Source organism: Oncorhynchus clarkii, chromosome 9 (assembly GCF_045791955.1).
Source record: "Oncorhynchus clarkii lewisi isolate Uvic-CL-2024 chromosome 9, UVic_Ocla_1.0, whole genome shotgun sequence".
Lineage (NCBI taxonomy): Eukaryota > Metazoa > Chordata > Actinopteri > Salmoniformes > Salmonidae > Oncorhynchus > Oncorhynchus clarkii.
Window position 1 is genome coordinate 49,774,327 of NC_092155.1, and position 10,188 is coordinate 49,784,514.

Here is a 10,188-nt window from a genome sequence, read left to right on the forward strand (position 1 = left end):
AATCGAATGAAGTAAGAATGCCAATGAATTTACTGTACACCTACTCTACAATACACCTGCAGTAGACTAGCACGAAGTGAATAGGCAACCACCAAACACAGACCAGAAGCGCCAACATTGAACCACTTCTGTCCTGTACGATCCTGCAACTCCTGAAGACCCTGCAATGCAACACACCATCATATAATATGATGACGCTAGCTGCCCTTTACTGTTCATCGATTTAGTGGCCGGGTGACATTGGAGAGCAGGGTGCAATGTGCCAAGTCACATAAAACAATCGACCACATTTTAATATTGAAATGAGGATGAGGATAATTGAGTATTGCAGAGTGTTAGATGTGTGTGTATGTGAATATGTGTATGTGCGCGCGTGTGTGTGTGTGTTTAAATGGGTGCAAAAACAACAACATGGTGCACCAAGCCCCATTATTCACACTGTATTGATGTTTGACCACATTCATCACCCACCATGTGACACGGCTCTGTGAGCAATGAGGACAATTTCTCTTCCCGCTCCCTCCCTCTTTCTTCCTTTTCCCTTTTTGTCCTCCTCCCTTACTTCTCCTTGCTCAATCTCTGTCCACAACAAACCAGTATTTTAGTCAAGTGTAAACGGGTCGTATATTGAAAGGACAGGTGGAGGGAGGGATGGAACTCATGATGACAACTGAGCTGCTACTTCATGGTCCCTGAGGGGATGCCTCCTAGTGGACAGACTTAAACACTATAGTGACATGGTGCTGCCTGCTTGTCTGGGGCATTACAGGATATCACGGATTAGTACCTCAACTCTGGACCTTGAAGCCAGTTCCACTTTTCATTGTTGTCCTCTAATCAGGGACTGATTTAGACCTGGAACACCAGGTGGGTGCAATTAATTATCAGGTAGAACAGAAAACAAGCAGGCTTCGGACCTCGTAGGGTAAGAATTGAATACCCCTGGTTTAGAAAATCATTGTACCAGGTAAACCACCATCTTTTCAATAACCAAAAATATTGGATTTTCAGCTGTTTGAAGCGGATGTCCAAATCCAAAAGTAAAAGAAGGAAAACGAAGCAAGGGAAGCATAGAAATAGTGCACATAGCTCACATATCTACCGCTTCTTAGACTATCTATAACTCATATTTCTATTTGAATTTGGTCATGTCTCCCAGAAAGTGACTGCAGCTTTAAGTGTCTAAGGACCAATTAAATCCTATTCCCTCCCTCTCGCAAAGATTGCATCGTCATGCCCATTTGAGGAAGAAAACTGATTAAATATTTTATTCATCAAAAAGTTTTGTCTGTTAGAAAATAATCATGTTAAATAGATCACACTACACATTTAATAATGACAGAATGAATTTTAAACATCATGCACAGTAACATTTTGTATTACCTACAGGCCCAGTGCAGTCAAAATGGTTTGGTATCATTTTGCAGAACAGTTGATGAAACTAACACTGTAAAAGCGCCCCCCCCAAAAAAATATCAGTGTTATTTCCTGACAGTTGCTGGTTGAAAATATAATCTACACAGGACCTTTTAATAAGCAGGTTTGCATGGAATAAGTCTACATGGAGTTCAACATTGGTTTCATCAGACCAGAGAATCTTGTTTCACATGGTCAGAGTCTTTTAGCTGCCTTTTGGAAAACTCCAAGCGGGCTGTCATGTGCCTTTTACTGAGGAGTGGCTTCAGTCTGGCAACTTTACCGTAAAGCCCTGATTGGTGGAGTGCTGCAGAGATGGTTGTCCTTCTGGAAGGTTCTCGCATCTCTACAGAGGACGATAGGATAATGGCGCTGAAGAGGATGGCTGCCGTTTTACGGGCTCCTAACCAACTGTGCTGAGTGATCACGTTCTCAGTAGCTGATGTGAGCAAGACCTTTAAACAGGTCAACATTCACAAAGCGCTGGGCAAGAGGGATTTCCAGGACGTGTAAGCAAAGCATGCACAGACCAACTGACAAGTGTCTTCACCGACAATTTTAACCTCTCCCTGACCGAGTCTGTAATACCTACATGTTTCAAACAGACCACCATAGTCCCTGTGCCCAAGAACGCCAAGGTAACCTGCCTAAATTATTACCACCCCGTAGCACTCACGTCGGTAGCCATGAAGTGCTTTGAAAGGCTGGTCATGGCTCACATCAACACCACCATGCCGGAAACCCAAGACCCACTACAATTCGCACACCGCCCCAACAGATCTACAGATGACACAATCTCAATTGCACTCGACACATACACCTATGTGAGAATGCTGTTCATTGACTACAGCTCAGCGTTCAACACCATAGTACCCACAAAGCTCATCACTAAGCTAAGGACCCTGGGACTAAACACCTCCCTCTGTAACTGTATGCTGGACTGATGGCCTCCCCCAGGTGGTAAGGGTAGGAAACAACACATAAACCACGCTGATCCTAAACACTGGGGCCCCTCAGGGGTGCATGCTGTACTCCCTGTTCACCTACGACTGTGTGGCCAAACACAACTCCAACACAATCATTAAGTTTGCTGATGACACAACAGTGGTAGGCTTTATTACCGACAATGATGAGGCGGCCTATAGGGAGGAGGTCAGAGACCTGGCAGTGTGGTGCCAGGACCACAATCTGTCCCTCAATGTGAGCAAGACAAAGGAGCTGATCGTGGACTATAGGAAAAGGAGGGCCGTTCAGGCCCCCATTAACATCAAAGGGGCTGAAGTGGAGCGGCTTGAGAGTTTCAACTTCCTTGGTGTCCACATCACCAACTAACTATCATGGTCCAAACACACCAAGACAGTTGCGAAGAGGGCACGACAACACCTTTTCCACCTCAGGAGACTGAAAAGATTTGGCATAGGACCCCAGATCCTCAAAAAGTTCTACAGCTGCACCACCGAGAGCGTCCTGACCGGTTGCATCCCCGCCTGGTTGGCATCTGACCATAAGGCGCTACAGAGGGTAGTGCGTATGGCCCAGTACATCACTGGGGCCAAAATTCCTGACATCCAGGACCTATATACTAGGCGGTGACAGAGGAAGGCCCATAAAATTGTCAAAGACTCCAGTCACCCAAGTCATAGACTGCTTTCTCTGCTACCGTACGGTAAGCGGTACCGGAGCGCCAAGTCTAGGACCAAAAGGCTCCTTAACAGCTTCTACCCCCAAGCCATAAGACTGCTGAACAATTAATCAAATGGCCACCAGGACTACTTACATTGACCCCCCCCCCCCCCCCCCCCCCGTCCTTTGTTTTTTCTCTGCTGCTACTCACTGTTTATTATCTATGCATAGTCACTTTACAAATTACCTTGACTAACCTGTACACTCGCACATTGACTCAGTACAGTTACGCCCTGAAAGATAGACTGACCCTAGCCCCCCGGCACAAAGACTATTGCAGCATAGATACTGGTGACTGAGCTGAGATGGGGGGAGGGGGGCAACCTGGCAGAGACAGCAAGGATATTTCTTCACTCCAGTGCCTTGCCATTTACCTTCAACCCCTGGGCCAGACTACACTCAATCATAGGACCTGCTGAAGAGATGTCTTTAGTAAAGACTTACAGGTTGAGACATGGATTAGCAGACCATTCCATAAAAATGTAGCTCTATAGGAGACAGCCCTGCCTCGAGCTGTTTTCTTAGAAATTATAGGAACAACAAGGAGGCCTGCATCTTGTGACCGTAGCGTACGTGTGGGTATGTACGGCAGATAGGTAGGAGCAAGTCCATGTAATGCTTTGTAGATTAGCAGTAAAACCTTGAAATCAGCCCTAGCCTTAACAAGAAGCCAGTGTAAAGAGTCTTACACTGGAGTAATATCTCTAACTTATTTTGTTCTAGTCAAGGTTTTAGCGGCCATATAGAGCATTGCAGTAGTCTAGTCTTGAAGTGACAAAAGCATAATTGTGGTGCATAAAAAGTTTCAGATTCTTACAATTCTACAAAGATGGAAAAAGGCTGCTCTTGAAATATTCTTGATATGTTCGTCAAAAGAGAGATCAGTGTCCAGAGTAACGCCGAGGTCCTTCACAGTTTTATTTGAGACGACTGTACTACCATCGAGAGTAATTGTCAGATCAGACAGCAGATCTCTTTGCTTCTTGGGACCTAGAACTAGCATCTCTGTTTTGTCTGAGTTTAAAAGTTAAACATTTAAACACAGCCTTCCAGGGTAGGCAATTTTAGGGCTTCGCCATGTTTCATCAAAATGTACAACTATGTGTTGTCTGCATAGCAGTGAAAGTTGACATTGTGTTTCCCGAATGACATAATCAAGAGGTAGCATATATAATGAAAACAATAGTGATCCTAGAATGGAACTTTTGAGGAAAAACAAAACGTACCATTGATTTGTCTAAGGACAAACCATCCACAAAGAATAACTGATATCTTTCCGACAGATAAGATCCCCAGGCAAGAATTTGTCCGCGTAGACCAATTAGGGTTTCCAATCTCTCTAAAGGAATGTGGTGAATGATGGTGTCGAAAGCGGCACCAAGGTCTAGGAGCACAAGAATAGACACATACTGTAGCCTTGGTCTGACGCCATTAAAAGGTAATTTAACAGCTTCACGAGGGCGGTCTCAGAACTATGTTTGGGACTTAAACCAGACTAGAGAGTTTCATTTATATCATTTGTCTATTTTTTTGCTGAGCAACAGCTTTTTCTAAAATGGTTGGGAGCAATGAGAGATTTGATACAGGCCGATATTTTATATATATTTTTTCGGGTCAAGGTTTGGCTTTTTCAGGAGAGGCTTTTTTACTGCCACTTTTAGTGGGTTTGGTACACATCCAGAGGATAGGGAGCTGTTAATTATATTCAAAATAGGAGGGGTAAGCACAGGACGTAGCTCTTTCAGTAGTTTAGTTGAAATAAGGTCCAGAAGAATTTTCTGGATGCTTGCTTCAGGGTTTAGGATTTTCTGTATACCAGGGAGCTAGTTTATTGAGACAATTATTTTTTGTTTTTAGCGGGGTATTGCACAAGGCTAAGTTCAGATCCTCGATTAAACATTTTTGTACACAGACATTCTTGGCAAGGTGGAGGGAGTCTGGATGGCATCTAGGAATCTTTGTGCTGTCTAATAATTTATAGAGCAGCTTTTGATAATCCCTGGTTGGGGTCTAAGGACATTTATGTTGCAATTGCAAACATAAGAAGATAGTCCAGGATTATGAGGAAAAACAGATCCACAAAATCTATTCCACGGGACAAAATTAGATCCAGGGTGTGATTGTGGCAATATGTACAGTGCCTTGCAAAAGTATTCGGCCCCCTTGAACTTTGCGACCTTTTGCCACATTTCAGGCTTCAAACATAAAGATATAAAACTGTATTTTTTTGTGAAGAATCAACAACAAGTGGGAAATCATGAAGTGGAACGACATTTATTGGATATTTCAAACTTTTTTAACAAATCAAAAACTGAAAAATTGGGTGTGCAAAATTATTCAGCCCCTTTACTTTCAGTGCAGCAAACTCTCTCCAGAAGTTCAGTGAGGATCTCTGAATGATCCAATGTTGACCTAAATGACTAATGATGATAAATACAATCCACCTGTGTGTAATCAAGTCTCCGTATAAATGCACCTGCACTGTGATAGTCTCAGAGGTCCGTTAAAAGCGCAGAGAGCATCATGAAGAACAAGGAACACACCAGGCAGGTCCGAGATACTGTTGTGAAGAAGTTTAAAGCCGGATTTGGATACAAAAAGATTTCCCAAGCTTTAAACATCCCAAGGAGCACTGTGCAAGCGATAATATTGAAATGGAAGGAGTATCAGACCACTGCAAATCTACCAAGACCTGGCCGTCCCTCTAAACTTTCAGCTCATACAAGGAGAAGACTGATCAGAGATGCAGCAAAGAGGCCCATGATCACTCTGGATGAACTGCAGAGATCTACAGCTGAGGTGGGAGACCCTGTCCATAGGACAACAATCAGTCGTATATTGCACAAATCTGGCCTTTATGGAAGAGTGGCAAGAAGAAAGCCATTTCTTAAAGATATCCATAAAAAGTGTTGTTTAAAGTTTGCCACAAGCCACCTGGGAGACACACCAAACATGTGGAAGAAGGTGCTCTGGTCAGATGAAACCAAAATTGAACTTTTTGGCAACAATGCAAAACGTTATGTTTGGCGTGAAAGCAACACAGCTGAACACACCATCCCCACTGTCAAACATGGTGGTGGCAGCATCATGGTTTGGGCCTGCTTTTCTTCAGCAGGGACAGGGAAGATGGTTAAAATTGATGGGAAGATGGATGGAGCCAAATACAGGACCATTCTGGAAGAAAACCTGATGGAGTCTGCAAAAGACCTGAGACTGGGACGGAGATTTGTCTTCCAACAAGACAATGATCCAAAACATAAAGCAAAATCTACAATGGAATGGTTCAAAAATAAACATATCCAGGTGTTAGAATGGCCAAGTCAAAGTCCAGACCTGAATCCAATCGAGAATCTGTGGAAAGAACTGAAAACTGCTGTTCACAAATGCTCTCCATCCAACCTCACTGAGCTCGAGCTGTTTTGCAAGGAGGAATGGGAAAAAAAGTCAGTCTCTCGATGTGCAAAACTGATAGAGACATACCCCAAGCGACTTACAGCTGTAATCGCAGCAAAAGGTGGCGCTACAAAGTATTAACTTAAGGGGGCTGAATAATTTTACACGCCCAATTTTTCAGTTTTTGATTTGTTAAAAAAGTTTGAAATATCCAATAAATGTCGTTCCACTTCATGATTGTGTCCCACTTGTTGTTGATTCTTCACAAAAAAATACAGTTTTATATCTTTATGTTTGAAGCATGAAATGTGGCAAAAGGTCGCAAAGTTCCAGGGGGCCGAATACTTTCGCAAGGCACTGTAGGTCCCGAGACATGTTGGACAAAACCCACTGAGTAGATGATGGGTCCAAAAGCCTTTTGGAGACAGTTTGTGGACTTCTCCATGTGGATATTGAAGTCACCAAAAATGTGAATGTTATTTGCTATTTCTTCAAGGTCCAATAGGAATTCAAGGAACTCAGTTAGGAATGCTGTATACGGCCCAGGAGGGCTGTAAACTGTAGCTATAAAATGTGATTGAGTAGGCTGCATACATTTCATGACTAAAACCTCAAAAGACGAAAACACAGTATTTTTTGGTCATCAATTTTAATTGACTGTCATAAATGTTAGCAACACCTCCGCCTTTGCAGGATTCGTAGGGGGTTATGGTCAATAGTGTAACCAGGAGGAGAGGCCTCATTTGACACAGTAAATTCATGAGGCTTACAGTAAAGTACTTAATTGTTACCCAGAAATCATTTAGTATTGATATAAAAAAAGCCTTTAATACAATCATTTTATCGATAAGAGTGGGAAAAAAGCTGCTTGTGCATTGATAAGCAAACCAAAGCACACCAAAGACAGCATTTATGATAAGTCATAACATCAAAAAGCCTATTTTACACCATAGCCTGCTGAATTTGCAAGATTTTGCTCCTTTTGATTTTGGCACACAATGATGTTTCAGCATTGTCTCAAAGTTTGTCGTTCGACTAGCCACATGTGACATATACGAGCAGGTAGTTAGCGGCAGGCGGACGAGCAAAATCCACCGTTGTAATACAGATGAAGCCTGAGCTGCAATGTGAAGCTGAGTATGTCTAGCTTGCATCGTGGTATACCCCTCTGACTTGATGGGGGGGGGGGAAGTGTGCCTCTACATGAACATTCTCAAGGGAACATTGAGCCCGTGAATTTTATTAGAACAATAGATGGGACACAAACCTGTGCTTTCACATTGTATCCCCAAGTAAATGAAAAGTGACAGCAATGAAGTATTATCCAATTCAACAGAAAGGAATTGAATATATTGCATTACTCTGCTTATAAAACGAGAGATGACAGACAGAGAGACAGTGGAGCAGCAGCAGGTCCACCCCCAGCTAGCTGTCGTCATCCCTGAACCCTGCTGATGATATTAGAGGCATTGCTGATGGTGGCGGGCACACAGGGAATCACACACACTCTGTTTTAGAGACATTACTGATGGTGGCAGGCACACAGGGAATCACACACACTCTGTTTTAGAGACATTACTGATGGTGGCAGGCACACAGGGAATCACACACACTCTGTTTTAGAGACATTACTGATGGTGGCAGGCACACAGGGAATCACACACACTCTGTTTTAGAGACATTGCTGATGGTGGCGGGCACACAGGGAATCACACACACTCTGTTTTAGAGACATTACTGATGGTGGCGGGTGCATGGGGAATTTTAGCCAGACTAGATTTTGACCGTAACGCTTGTAAATAGGCCTACACCTTACCCTGTCGGTCCGGGCTATTGTTTTTTTCCGAATATGTCGGAACTGGCATAAAATATGTCTCGGGAAAACGTACCTCAATCCAGGAACAGTCCATGGCACTGTACTTTTCTCATTATCCATAAAGCTACATCGAGAAGATTGAAATACTGCACTTAAGAATTAAAAATGTACTGCCTTTTGCGTCTTCATGCTAGGTAGCAGAAGCCACAGCAGCCATTTTGGAATGCACATAGCATTGAACAACAAAGGATAGTCAGCCAATCAGACCCCTTGTTGTTCAATGTGACGTGCATTCCAAAATGGCTGCTGTGGCTTATGCTACCTAGCGTGAGGATGAAAAAGGCAGTTTAATTAAAAGAACGAGCAGTATTTCAATCTTCTCGGTGTAGCTTTTTGGATAATGGGAACATCTGGAGTACAGAGCCATGGACTGTTCCTGGATTCAGGTATGTTTTCTTGCACCGGCTCCACGGTGTCTTAATCAAAACAGAAGCCCTGTCCAACCTTGCAGGGGAAGGTGTACTTAACGAGGGTAAGGTCAGACTCTAGTCTGGCTAGGGGAATGACAGTGGGAGGCCTGCGTGAGAAGACTGAGAGACAGGCTGGGCTGAGGGGAACCCTGCCTCCCCCACCCCTCCATCCCCCCTTTTCCATTCCACTACTTCTACACAAGGGCTTTCTGTAAAAATGTTATTGATTTATCTCTCCCCCCTCCCCCCGCCCTCCCTGCCCCCTCCCTCTTTCTCTCCCAATACTTCTTCTTCAAACAAGAAGAAAAAAGAGAGAGCAACACTTCATCCTGAGTGTCATAAATAAGGGCCTGGTAGATATTCAATGGACTGCTAAACTGACATCCTGTATCAGACAGAGTGGAAGTCAATGGGAGAGCAGCCGGGAGGTCTCTATATCTGGCTCACACACAGTCACAGCAATACACACACACACATAGTCTTCACAACACACACACACAGGCAAACACACACACACACACACACACACGCACACACACACAGGCAAACACACACACACACACACACACACACACACACACCTGAAACCCATCTAGACACACACACACACTATTATGCTTCCAGCATGGTTCTATATTTGTGAATGTGATACCACCTGGGACTGAGATCGAGGCAGAGTGGATAGAGCCTGTTGCATTCCTAAGTCGAAAGCAGCCCAGACCCAGTGGGACCAGCAGGACCTGGGGGACAGCAGATACATCTGATACAGTGAGGACTGAGGAAAGGGAAATGCTGTGAGATTGACAGGTTTAAAACAGCAGACAAAACCACTGACAGTCTGTGTTAGCTGTCTCTGACTCTCACTCTGTTCAGGATAAAAAATAGATATTGTATTTTTCTGCAGATGTAATGTAGTACATATTGTTCACCTCATTTGGGAAAAGGGGAAAGTGGAAAGGAACGCTATAAACTAACTAACTCTAGGGGTTGAAAAACATGGATGATAGGCTATATCACTGCCCAGTACATCACTGGGGGCAAGCTTCCTGTCATCCAGGACCTCTATACCAGGCAGTGTCAGAGGAAGGCCCTAACAATTGTCAAAGACTCTAGCTACCCTAGTCATAGACTGTTCTGTCTGCTACCACACGGCAAGCTGTACCGGAGCGCCAAGTCTAGTTCCAAGAAGCTTCTAAACAGCTTCTACCCCCAAGCCATAAGAATCCTGAACATCTGGTCAAATGGCTACCCAGACTATTTGCAGTCCCTCCCCCTTTCCCTCCTGCAGCCGCAAACAGGAAACAAATCAAAACGATCGAATTGCTAAACACGCTCATAAGATTCAGCTCAGTAAGCTCAGATCAGCCTAGCCAGGGAATGGAAAGGGAAAGATACCGGGGCCTAAAGCAG